Consider the following 12989-nt stretch of genomic DNA (forward strand, 5'->3'; position numbering starts at 1 on the left):
ATATATATATATATATATATATATATATATATATATATGAATACATTTATATTCTTTAGACCAGGGGTGGGGAACTCCAGGCCGGTGTTCTGCAGGTTTTAGATATCACCCTGGGTCAGCACACCTGAATCACATTATTAGTAGATTGCCAGGCCTCTGGAGAGTTTCAAGACTTATTGAGGAGGTAATTTCGCCATTTAAATCAGCTGTGTTGGACCAAGGACACATCTAAAATCTGCAGGACACCGGCCTTTGAGGCCTGGAGTTCCCCCACCCCTGCTTTAGACAATGGGTATTTATGAAACTATTATTATATTTTTATTTTGTGGGGGGTTTCCCAGGCTCATCTTTTACCCAGAATCATAATTAACACATTGAAAACATTAAACATACATTGAAAGATAAATAAATATAAAGTTTCTTGCAGCCCTGATGTATGCTGCAAAATCTCGCTTTCCTGCAGACCTGCAGACCTCCAGCCACGTTTGTCCTTCATTTTCCTGCTTCAGCAGTGTCCTGCAGCTTCATGATCACCAAGTCAGCTGTGGATGAGACAGACGAGTCACCTGTGAGCAGGAGGTGAGGGATTGAGATCACTCTGTCTGTACAGTGGGTCACTCAGCGAGCAGTCCTGGCTCACCTGTTGCTATCTTTAACCTGATTAGCAGCTAGGTCATGCTAGGAGAAGCTCTGACATTAGTCTGCATTAGTGTGTGTGTATGTGTGAGTGTTAGTATGTTGGGCTGTGCTCTGTCATTTTAAGAGTCACGGTAGGTTGTTTCCCATGAAAATTCAATCTGATACACGTGCCATACAAAGATCTGTGGAAAACAGAATCTTTGAAGAAGTGAAGCCTGAAGTCAGTCTCGGTTAGAAAGCCACCCACGGGTAAGGGCGGATTTATAGAGATACTCTCTAAACATGGAAGAGCTTATCAGTTGCTGCCATAAAAATAGAAACAGGCCAGGCTACTTTAGTCTTCTTAAGAACCGTGTGAGTCTAAAGTGTTGAGTCACACTTGGCATTGAAAGACAGGAATCAGGAAAGGTCCAATAAATAAATAAATCTTTGTCAGCGTGGCCTTATGCATACTTTGGTTTGTCACAGCAGGAAAAACACAGTGAAAATAATAACTTTTCATGGAAAATCACAGTGTCAACTAAGTTTACAAAACATATTAACTTCCACCTGAACCTGATATATTTGTATTTCATATTTGTGTGCATCCAAGAGTTACAAGACGGCAGTGACCACTGGTGCTTTAATGTAAAACAGTTAGAAGAAAACTGCTGTCCAAACCACAAATATTGCTGTTTTTGTTTAAATCAGCTGACATATCACATTTACACCCGGAGCTTTGCTGTGGGAAAAAATAGCTCGTGGCAACAGAGACAAAATTCTGTTCCTTTTTTTTTCTTTTTTAAATAAAAATCTGGATAATAGAAAAATGTAGAGACTAAAAATAAAGTAGAAACTAAAACTAGGTGGGTAAAATCATATGTTACCTATAAGAAACATTTTAAAAATCTACACTTTTGCTTAAACAAACAAACAAACAAATATAAATACTAGTTTACTCATTTTTAGTTTGTCAGCTTAGTCAAAATTACCAACACCAGCGGCTCCGGGGCCGTTTTTGCTTTGTTTGCTGTGACTCAGCTACCTTCAGGGACTTTTTAAAAAGTCTTGCTTCTGACAAATAAGCCACACATTTTAATATGTTGGTAGCATTTCTGGATCATGTTCACATGTAGCTTCTGGAAGTGTTCCTGAGCCCATGCAGTGATTTCCATGACAAAATCATACCTTGTATTGCAGTGATCTTTGGGCCCTGATCTGATAAACCTCTGCAAACACGAAGAGATGCCTCGCTAAGATGCTCTTTTCATGCCCAGTCATGTTACTGACCTGTTCCTAATTAACAAAATGTTCCTCTGGATGTTTCTCTTTAGCAGATTTTACTTTTCCAGCCTTTGTTGCTCCTGTCCCAACTTTTTTGAGATGTCTTGCTGCCATCAAATTCAAAAATTTATGAAATAGTAAAATATCTCAGTTGAAACATTTGATCTATTGTGAATAAAATCCAAGTTTATGAGATCTGCCAATCATTGCATTCTGTTCTTATGTACATTTTACACATTGGTTTTGTAGTTTGAAGTGTCTAAATCAAGAAAGGGAAAGTGAAAATTCAAAATCGGACAAAACAAACGAGCAGGTGAAAGGGGGCACAAAGCACATTCTCCTGGCTGGTAAACCTGTGACTTTTGCCAGGGCCACCTTCCAAACTGTCTAATGACATTGCGGGTCTCTAAAACGGGACTGTTATCGTGAACAAAGGGCCGCTGCCAGATGACACCTTGTACGTAACAATGAGAGGCAGGCAGCATCTGACCAAGCAGAGAGAACTCAATGACTCCTCATGCACCAACAGGGTTTGGCTACTTAGACAAACAAGGTAGGGTTTAAATAACTTAAACATTTTTGCTTTCAGTGCAGTGTAAATTTAGTGGACCCTGAGTAAGTAAGTAAGCACTATAAGATGTCAACACATCTTCATGCACAGACGTTCACAGGCACTCGACAGATACATGCTAAAAGGAGCCAGACAAGATAAGCGAGACTGAAAATCGCTTTGACATTTCCAGCCACTTAACTTTAGTATACAAACATCCAAGTTTGCAAAAGCACAGTCAAATGTTTTGTGAATGGACCTCTGCTTGGGTGTGTTGAGCCTACATGTGTCCTTCTACCAAATTTAATCAATTCAGCGCAGACTTTTCTCCAAGATACTGACCTACTTTGGCTCTCGCAAAGTCTTTGCAGTGGAAGGAAAGTTTAGGCTGAGCACCATTAAAAATGTGACAGCTTAATTTCTGTCAGTAATGAGGACACTGCACTGCTTGGACTATAGTAGGGCATTTGGCCAGTCTACCCTGAAGGACAGAGCAGGGTGGAAAATATAGCATACCAAAATAGCCCTTACGTCCTCGCTGGCATATAATTCTCAGAAGCCCCATGTCTGTTATTTTTACAGGTTAACAAAATGGTAATGACACACATTACATCATGCCTAAAGGTCGGGTTATTAATGCCATCACTCACTGTGGAGATACCCTGATATAATCTCTAACAGTGTCTTTCTCTGCCATCTCCTTGACACTCATTAGACTTTGTGTTTATATGTGTGCATGCAGTCATGCATGTGTAATTTGATGTGTATATGTGTGTGCATGTGTGCAGGGCTGCAGACCAGTGAGCAGGATGAGTTTAAATGTCTGTCATGAATACTCTGCGCAGAGGAAGTTACACAACACCTCTCATCGTCTTACCTAACTGCTGAACTGCCAGGGAGGATCACAGGAATGTGCTGGGACATTGGGAATAGTATGAATGATGCACTGGTCATGCTTCTACATGTTTAAGGATATTAATCAGTAAAGAAAGGCACAAAATGTTTATGTGTAGGCGTGCAGTGCGTACAGCACCACAGGCTTTATGCAGAGGTCGTGTTAGACTTTCTTGTTGTGTTTCATTTTGATATACAGGGTTGTAAAAAAATAATCCCTAAAATTATATTTTTAATTGTGATACTGAGACATAATTTGCTTGTATTTATGAGGTCATAGAGAGAAACACCAGCAATAATGAGTGCAGAGGCATGTAAATTTATTGTTCAAGCAGGTTAATAGAACTAAATGGATTTAAACTAGGTGCTTGTTGGAGTGTAATCAAAGGCATCAAGATTGTCTCACCCTGTTATTTAAAGCGGTCACACCCTTAGTTGTCAGTGTTGGGGAGTAACGGAATACATGTACCGCCGTTACATATTTAGAATACAAAATATGAGTAACTGTATTCCGTTACAGTTACCGTTTAAAAAGGTGGTATTCAGAATACAGTTACTTTGTTGAAATAAATGGATTACAGGGCGGTACTTCCCTGTTTCATATTGTAGCGGGTCCGGACTGTTTGGGTTTTTAAAAGTAACCTTCCCAACACTGTTAGTTGTGCATAACTTTAATTTAATCACGTTAGTCATAAATTCACACATCTCACGGTTGTCAAGAACACAGAAATAATCTATAAAGACCAAGAGCTTTTTTTGTCTTTCTGTGCCAGGCTATAAATATGTCCACATCCACCCTGTTCTCATCCCCGGGGCATCAATTTGTACTGCATTGTCAACGCTACCGGTGTGGTTAATTTAAAGGTGTCCTTTGGCATGTGTGCTGTGAGGCACTGAGTTATGGCATGAGTGAATCCTAATTTGTTCCTGCAGGATTACTGTTGTGAAAGGATATGTTTTTCAAATCGAAGGAAGTAGCTTTTAGCAAGTGAAAAAAGAAACTAACTGTGCAAAATGCAAAGGCTCCAGTGGGAATGTGAACAAAGGTCTCCTGGTTGTTAACCCTGGAAGTGATGTCACAACTACACCACCAACTTCCTGATGAGCTTCCTTATCCAGGCTGTTGTTTCTCAAATGCCTCAGGACACTGATGGTACAGAGCAACTCATTACAGGAGGCACCAGACAAACCTTCAGGATGAGAATGTGTTGCCATATCTGCATGGAACCAGCCTCAAGTGGCCACTAGAGGAACTGCAGTCTTTGGCACTTTCATTATACTCTGCTGTGGAGACAAACACGGCAGCGGGAGACACGGCGCTCTTATGCTTCTTGAAAGTCTGCATGAAGTGCATGAGTGTTTGTCATATTGTACTGTATTCTGGTTGGCTGGTACCACACAGACCCTCATGCTCACCGTCTGATGACATGAGGGGATCCTAGCAGAATAGTGGACATAGGAAAGAATGATCTCAGCTGTATGTGTTGGCTAAATTTACCCCTTAATTTTGCTGCTTGGACAGGCCTACCCACAGAAACAGTCTTGACCCCTATCCATTATTGTTCCATCTTTAGCTCAAATTCAGAGTACACCGGGAGCATTTAAGAAGCAAGCATTTACTCTGCAAGGGGTATTTAATTTTGAAAATTGGCCGTCATGCCTTTTCTTTTTTGAACTTCCTGCTTGCCACAACTTGTGCTCATTTTATGCTGGAGCGAGGGTAGAGCGAAGGCAGTCAACCTGCGCATCTACCTGCAGAGAGTGCCTGCTGTCGCTGGAGGGGGTGAATTCTGCTGTTGCCCACTTTTCATCCAATCAGAATCCCACATATGCACCCACCGATCTGCATTTGGGATTTTGGAGGAGTGCATGCGAGCATGTTTGCAGTTGGCAAAAAGCTGTCTCCGTCTGCTGTCCAAAAAGAAATATTTATACAGACCGACGCATTTGCAGTAACATAAATTATGCTTTATGTGAAAAAAAGACCTGTTGCTATTAAAAGACGTGGAGCCCGCGCCGAAAATGTGCTGCGTCTGGTGGAATCTGAAGCATGGTTGCAGGGTTGCAGCTCAGGGTGTAAGGTGTATGAGTCTAGCAGCTCAGTGAAGCTTTACTTTAGCAGACTGGTGCTAAATTAATACCAATAGATCCTAATGTCAGTCATTGCATGTATGATGTTTAGTAGGTGCAGTGTTGTATTTTTCGGTTTAACATGTTAATATACGAGAGTAATTGGCTCACTCTGTGTGTTAGCCCCCCTGCAGCCCTGAGTTGGACAAGCTGAAGACAATAACACACAATTCCCCATAAACACCTGTTGACGTAAATAATTTCTATTTTAAACATATTGTAAAAAATAAACATCTAAATGTATTTTATCAAATAAAAAAATCTGGATTGGGTCAGTTCCAGCTTGAAAATGCTTCTCATCAGTCGTGCGTCCCAGATATGTCCGATACCAGTTAATTTCCCTATTTTTGGATTATGTATTAAACTTCAGAAGCTCATCCAACATGTCAAGATTAAAGTTATAAGAATACTGAATACTTAATCTCCTGATCAATCAACAGATGTATTAACTGTAATTTATTAACCATATATCTAACAAACTTTCAGCTGAATAGGAGCTCCAGGCTTTTCTGTTTTAAATATTGTGGGTTTTTTGGATCTTTGGACTGAAGGTTAAAAAAAATCTTTGCAGTATGTGTTTTTTATCACCACATTTATGCAGTTAAATATAAATAATTCCAGAAAAATATTCTAAAAAAGTGAAAACACATAAGAATTTCCAGTCAAATTACAGCAGAAAATTTTAAAGCCTCTATTCAGGTATTTAGTCTTGCTTGTGGCAAAACATGAACCTCTGTGTCTACGTAGGTGCGCGCTCGGACACCCACCTGTCAGAGTTAGAACGATAAGTCTTCTCTCGAGCTGCTGGTATTTTACAGACTTTTCTTGGTTATTCTACACTTCAGCCTGGAGTTTACACTGTACAGTGTGTGTGTAGGAAGTTCCTCTCTGATCCTCCTCAGTCCTCTTCAGGCAAGGCCTCACATAACGTGCCATCCTGAGCTCAGCCAGTCACATCAGAGAAAGTTTATTTATTTAAAAAGAAACATGAAAAATCTTAAAGTTATTCTTAAAGACCGAACAAGAGCTCCTGCTGCCTCTGTGAGATAAGTTAGAGCTGTGTTTTTTGCTAGAGTAAGTGTTTTAGGGCAGCTTATTGGTATTTAGAAATGTGCATAAATTGCTTTTTACTTAAACCGCAATAAGGCAACTCTGATATTAAGATTTGTAATTTCCTTTGGTTTTAGTCGCCCCACAGAAGACCTAGTTTCTTATGTCATTCATGAATAAACAAAATCGCTGTAGCATCTATAATAAAGCAGCGATGGTTCTGGAGAGCAGGCATCTATTTTGGTGCCTGAGTGTGGGGTTTAATTATTTCTTGTTTTTTCCTGTTTGTGCAGAGATGACGTTTATGTGTTTATATAACTCCAGTAAATGAGTTTGATAGCTTTTCAGCCTTCAGTTAGATGAATATGCTGCAGATTCACGGCCAGCAGGAAGTAGACATGATGCGGCGATGCTGCCAAGAATCCATCCCGGCCATCCAAAAGTTGCTCGAGATAAATGTCAAAGAACATAATGCTGCGTCACCCCGCAGAGCTTTTAAATCCAGATGTACAGTTACATGTCAGCTGGGCAGAGGGAGGATTAGATGACATCAGTGGTCTTTAGTGGGCTGGAGAGAGTTTAGAAGAGGACGATTACGTCAGCCTGGAGCCGGGACTTTAATATTAATGAGCCTGTCTGCCATGACGGAGGCTGTGGGTAAAGCTCTGGAGATGAGAAGCAGGCAGCAGGTGCAGGCCCAAAGCAACAAGAGTTGATGACGAGTCAGTGCACTTTTCCAAAAGAACATGACGACAACATTTACATAATGTCTGCAAGTATAAATACTCTGATTACACAGTGCGGTGCCTCTTTCTCTCAAAGCAAATCTCTCTTAGATTTTCTTTTGTTTTGCTTTTTCTGGCTGGAACTCCTGAAAATTTCACATTTGGGGTCATGACGCTAAGATCAGACTAAAGGTCCCTAAAGCATTTTTATTTATTGTCTCAGGGGCTGATGTGCATTACATAAATTTGTTTGTCTGTCAAATTCTCACAAAATGCAAACTCAGACACTTAAACTGAAGGATGCATTGATTAAACGTTGGTGGCCACAGTTAAAAGGTCACTTTAAACTTGATAATTCTTGAACGCCTCAAACATGTGACGAACACCAACTTTGACTCATGGACCAGCTGATTAAATTTTGGTAGTCAGCTGTGAACAATTTATCAATGACCCTTAGCTGATCATCGTCATGTCGCCACATGTTTGTGGTCATAGATCAAGAATTAATCTAATTCTGACAACAGTAGAAGCAAAACAGAACTCATACATGTGAGAAGGAGACAGGTGCAAGGAGCAGAAGGAGTGAAGGTAAATCAGTTTAAAAATGTGGGATCAAACATTTGTAGCAACCAACAGTTTACAAGAGGTGAAGAAGGGAGTGCAAGCAGGGTGGAGCTGGTGGAGGAGAGTGTTGGGGTAGTTTGTGATAGAAGGAGCAGCAAGAAGGAAACCTGGTGTGACGAAGGTCAGCTTCCCCATATTATGTTCCACCAAATAAAAACATACAACAAAAATAATAATTGATGAAATATAACTTCAGGTCAACATTTAATACCATACCTGAGGAGGGGCTGAGACCAAATTTCCCTCAGACTTTGACCACAAATTGAACACAGCTCTGGATGGAAACTGCACTTTAACTGTTTGACAGAGGAGGTTTAATTCCTGTGGTTTGGTGTTTTTTCAAATTATTTTTTATGTAATTTCCAGGCCTTATTTCCTATATTTCCTCATCATGTTATTTGACAGTTTTACTTTCTGTTCTTGTTTCCTCCTCTGTGATTATCCTGTTACTGTACTGAAACCCTTTCTTTCACCTCCCACTTGCCAGATTGAAAAAAGAGAAGACAGTCGTCAAACTTTCCAAAAACTCCAGAGTTTCTTGTTTTTGTTGCTTTTTCTCACCTGTGGCCTTGCATAGTTTCCACTGTGTCTGACCTGACCTGTGTCTGACCTTTCATATAAGCAGTTACAGCAGGAACAAGATTATATTTTAATTTTCTAGTTATTTTCTTCATGCATTGATTCTTTATTTTGGTTAAGGGTGAAACAATTGATTTATTGTTTGCATAAATTAATAATATGTTAATCAATAATACCAAATTTAAACTGGTTTGCTTTTTTCCAAAATGATTTCCACATTTTATGACATCAAAAGACTTGAAAAAAATTTGAATTCTAGCTTTATTTTTTTACTAACTATTCATTGACTAGATTAAAAACTGTAAATATATTCAGTTTAACATTATAAGGAACTAGAAAATGAACTAGTGCTTTTTCAGTGCATATTTGCATAAGATTGACCAGCCCCAGCAATAAAAACTCTTCCTTTGTTTTCTGTTTTCTGTGTATGAAGCCAGAAATTTCTGCTTAAAGCCAAAAAGATTTTTAAAAGAAAGCTCTCTGATATCTTCTGGTAATCCTCAGAGAGTTGCTTTATCCCAAAACAAAACAAAACCCATAACATCTTATTGCCCGTGGTTAATGGCGCGATGTAGGAATCATTTTGAAGCTCATGTGTTTTGACTGCTCTCTTGTGCAGTGGAGGAGTTTGTTATGTAACACCCAGAGTAGGGAGGCTAAAAAAGAAAGGAGCCCGTGGAGGAGAAGCTCTGGCCTGCAGGTGCAGACGCTGTGGGAGGACTGCCTGTTTTTGGCAGCCTGACCCTCCATATGAGTTTAACAACGTACCCAAACACACTTTATGATCCATACGGTTCATGCAGAGTCAGGCGGAACAAACTGGATTTAGTGCAGACCTCCAGCTCGAGCTGTTGTGCACGTGGAGTTTGGGTCTGTTTGTGCACATTTTAGTTGGACAAATGTTTCTCAGGCAGCTTAGCAGCTGAATCTCTGTGGGTGGTGCCACTGTTGATGGCTGTATAGTGGTCTGAAGGGCTTCTAACTAACTGTGTAAATTAATCTGGTGCAGGCAAATGTTAATTAGATTAAAATCAAAAAATGCAACTTATTGTAGCAATCACAGTTAGAGTCATATTTGTTAGTTTTATTTTGGCTTGTGGTGATCATAAAGGTTTCCTTCAACAAGAAAGAGAAGGCTTCTTCTTTAATAAATGTGGGAAATTGGATTAGTGGCACCATTGTGTTATTAGAAGGCTACTTTAGTGCTGTTGTTTATTTTAATTCAGTGACACATTCAGGAAGTCCAGTTGGAATAACATCTCAAAGACATGGTTTTACAACAGTCACTCATTGTTATCATGATCACTAGATAAACAGTGGAAATATTGTATTCAGGTTTCAAAGTAATCCAGCATGAATGTGCGCATTGACCGGTGTCTATGATGTGTCATTGTATTGCTAAACATGGTTTCACTCTTTTGTTGGGCAACCGTGTGTTTTTTCGCCCTCAGACTGGCTTTATTGAATAATCAAGGACGAAGTGTGTGTCTGTATGCGTGTGGCTGTCATGTGCAACCTGTCATACAGTCAGCTTCACACTTGGCAGGTAGACTTCTGTGGACTCAAACACACTCAGTGCTTAGGTTGAAGTCATATGGATGAGTTGGCGATGAGCTGTTGACATCATGTTAACAACAGATCATTGGTTTCAGCTCGATAAGATAAGGCATTCTTTACCTATCCCAAAAGTTTGGAAATCCCTGTCACAGCAGTGAAAACACTGACACAGCATGACAAAGTGGTGTCATGTTGTGTTAGATAAAGCAGAATAGATTATTAAAAGAAAATGACCTCAAATAGCTCGATGAGGTAAAAACAAAATAAGTTACATAACAGAAAGGGGCTCAATTTAACAGAAATAAGGTCAACTGTACGTTTGTGGAGGTTCTCAGTCAACCAGGTCAGGGTAGTTTCAGGAGCATGAAAAAGAAGGTCTGGTTTTTTGCATTTTTCAAGCTCTCAGGAGAACCTTAGGATACTCCCTTATTTCAAACTTGGGTCTACAACTTTGTTTTGACACTGATTTCTTTGCAGATGCCCTTTAAGATGCAACCCTCCACTTCATCGAAGCATAGAACGACTTCAACTTCTTCACAATGCAGCAACATAGATATTTGACCACATTACCCCAGTACTGAAGCCCCTTCACTGGCTTCCAGTTCAGCACATGATTACCTTCAAAATCCTTCTACTAGTTCACAAAATTCTCAGTTGATGGATGTGGTCGGTCAATAGGCGCAGATCTTGTAGCTGTTCGCATAATTAGATATAACTGTGCTAAAGGAGCTTTCAGTCACTGTGGTCCTGTTCTTTGGAACAAGCTGTTCCATGTGCCACAACACAAAATTGTGCAAAAATTTACGCAGTGTGAGAAAGACAGAGTTGACATCAAGTGATGATGAGTTGGTCCTTATGTCCTTAAACAAGAAAAAAGATTCTGGGTTCATCCGATTCTCAAGAGAAGGCAGCAGCAAGGATAATTTCATGGTTTGATCCAGGAGTTGAAGCTTTAGGACAGCTTTTGTATGTTTTGTTTGCTAATTTAAAAATCTTGAGCTGAAAAAACATTAATGCCACAAACTGGTCCTGCAAAATTACGGGTCGATGTGAACAGCTGCATTAAGAAAAGGTGAGTCGAAAAAATAAAAAAAAATATTCACACAGATTTTACGTGCCTGGTGTGTAAAGACCTGTACTATTAAATGTAACTGGGCGACGCTGCTGGTATTTATGCTCGTGCTGGTGGGTTATGTGTTAAATATGGTACAGTGCCAGCCGCCACAGTAACAAATAAAATGCTGGGATGCTTTTCTTTCCTGGGCCCTCACTCTTTATTGTTTTAGGCGTTTTTTCATGTTCAAACATTCCTCACATCCATTCTGATAGTTTTAGCAATCACCCTCAAGAATTTGCTATGATTATTATTCATTAAACCTAAATGACTGTTGTTGTTTTTTTTAACTGATAAATTCAAAAACTGCAGCAAAAAAGTATCCAGATGTGCAGGAGGAGGAATCGACGGTGCTGAACAGCCAGAGCACAAATGCTGCAGGCTGAGCTGACTTAATGGATTCTACCAACGTCAAGTTACAGCATCAACTTCTCCCTGAAGCACGAGTCCCCAGTAAATGTGTGTTTTTCTTTTCTGTGTGTGTTAATTTGTATTTGATTTATTTGTGAAGTTGTGTTTTGTTGTTTTTATTTCCTTGAGGCACTGTAGCTCACTGAAAACACATTGAGTTTGTGTGGAATGAAATAAATCTGACATGGAGCATGCTAGCTTGTGGCAGTGGAGCTGAATCTCAGTTGGAGAAGATGCCCTGCTGCTTGTGGTGCACAAAAATTCCTTTAAATTCACACTTATTGCTGACTGATATAAAATTGTTTGGGACCCAATTTTTGCAGCTATCAACAATCGTCGTTATTTAGCTATAGCCACCGGTTAGCATTAGCATTGCTCCTCCGGTTCAGGCTGTTTTGCCTTTGTTTCACATGCACACTTTGTTCATTCATTTCCCCTCTTTGGTGGGACTTCTACATTTGTGTGCACGCTGCTCTTCTGACTCATTTAGGCTTTTTAAATACGATTAACATTACATGTTAGCCAAACCATAAAGCTTTAATCTACGTAACATCTGGACAGAGGTAAATGACTGAAGCTACATATTAGAACCTGAATGAGCTTTGTGTTTGCTGACACTCCTCATTTCTTCTGCCATAAATCGGTCATGCTGCAAGCTGCAGGCATGTTAAGACATTGCACAGGCTCAAATAAATCATATGCCTTCCTGTTTTTTAACACAGGCCAATCCGAAAGCTTCCCCAGTCATCTTATAAGCGTTATTAATATCCACTGCTTAACAAAAGGATTACTGGCATTACCAGAAATCAGTTTTTCACACGCTTTAACCTTAAAAAGCTGCATCAAAAGTAGGCCTACACATGAAGCTACAAAAAAAAGCTTCTCTGAAATCTTTGTCTTTCTCGACAACACATTCAAAAACTAAAATATGACACAAACAAAAGGAAAAGCCTGAATGATCATCTTCAAGCCCCAGTGGCTCGTGCAGTTCTTGTTTCACTGTTGTGTGAATAGAGCCATGATTGAATTAAAGCAGCAGTTTGTTATGACTACAGTTGTTGGCTCTGATTGTTTGGAGAGGAGCTGCTCAGCATTGACGTCAATGCAAATATATACCTCAACAACAAAAAAAAGCTGAGCCAACCGCTGACCTGTGGAAATGAAAATGATTTGTTCCCCTTTAGTTCATGCTTAATATACATTTGTCTATAGTCTGACAGTACCAGCATATTTCACTCTTCACTGAGTCTGCATTGATGCTTGTGAACAGAATAAGTTTGGAATAGTCCTTCTTGCAGCACCATGGGTTGAACTCCAGGCTCCTTCCTGCATGTCATCCCCCTTCTTGCTCTTCACAGCTTCTTCACTGTTCTTTACTTAATAACTGGTAAAAACTGAGTTCTTACCTTTCATAAAAAAACAGCTGTCTCTCTATTTTATGTCATTATTCGCA

General features: G+C 39.7%; 1 long non-coding RNA gene across 3 annotated transcripts; it reads left to right on the forward strand.

Moving 5' to 3' along the window:
* Positions 1-239: 239 nt before the first annotated feature.
* Positions 240-11840, forward strand: LOC112843607 (uncharacterized). Of its 3 annotated transcripts, none has more exons than XR_003216069.1 (3): positions 240-292; positions 428-579; positions 10489-11840. It is a non-coding gene; the product is annotated as an uncharacterized LOC112843607 (long non-coding RNA). The 3 variants fall into 3 exon arrangements; XR_003216070.1 differs by having other exon boundaries at positions 11438-11840; XR_003216071.1 differs by lacking the exon at positions 10489-11840 and adding an exon at positions 1819-1975.
* The last annotated feature ends 1149 nt before the right edge of the window (positions 11841-12989 follow it).

Source organism: Oreochromis niloticus, linkage group LG22, assembly GCF_001858045.2.
Source record: "Oreochromis niloticus isolate F11D_XX linkage group LG22, O_niloticus_UMD_NMBU, whole genome shotgun sequence".
In the NCBI taxonomy this organism is placed as follows: Eukaryota; Metazoa; Chordata; class Actinopteri; order Cichliformes; family Cichlidae; genus Oreochromis; species Oreochromis niloticus.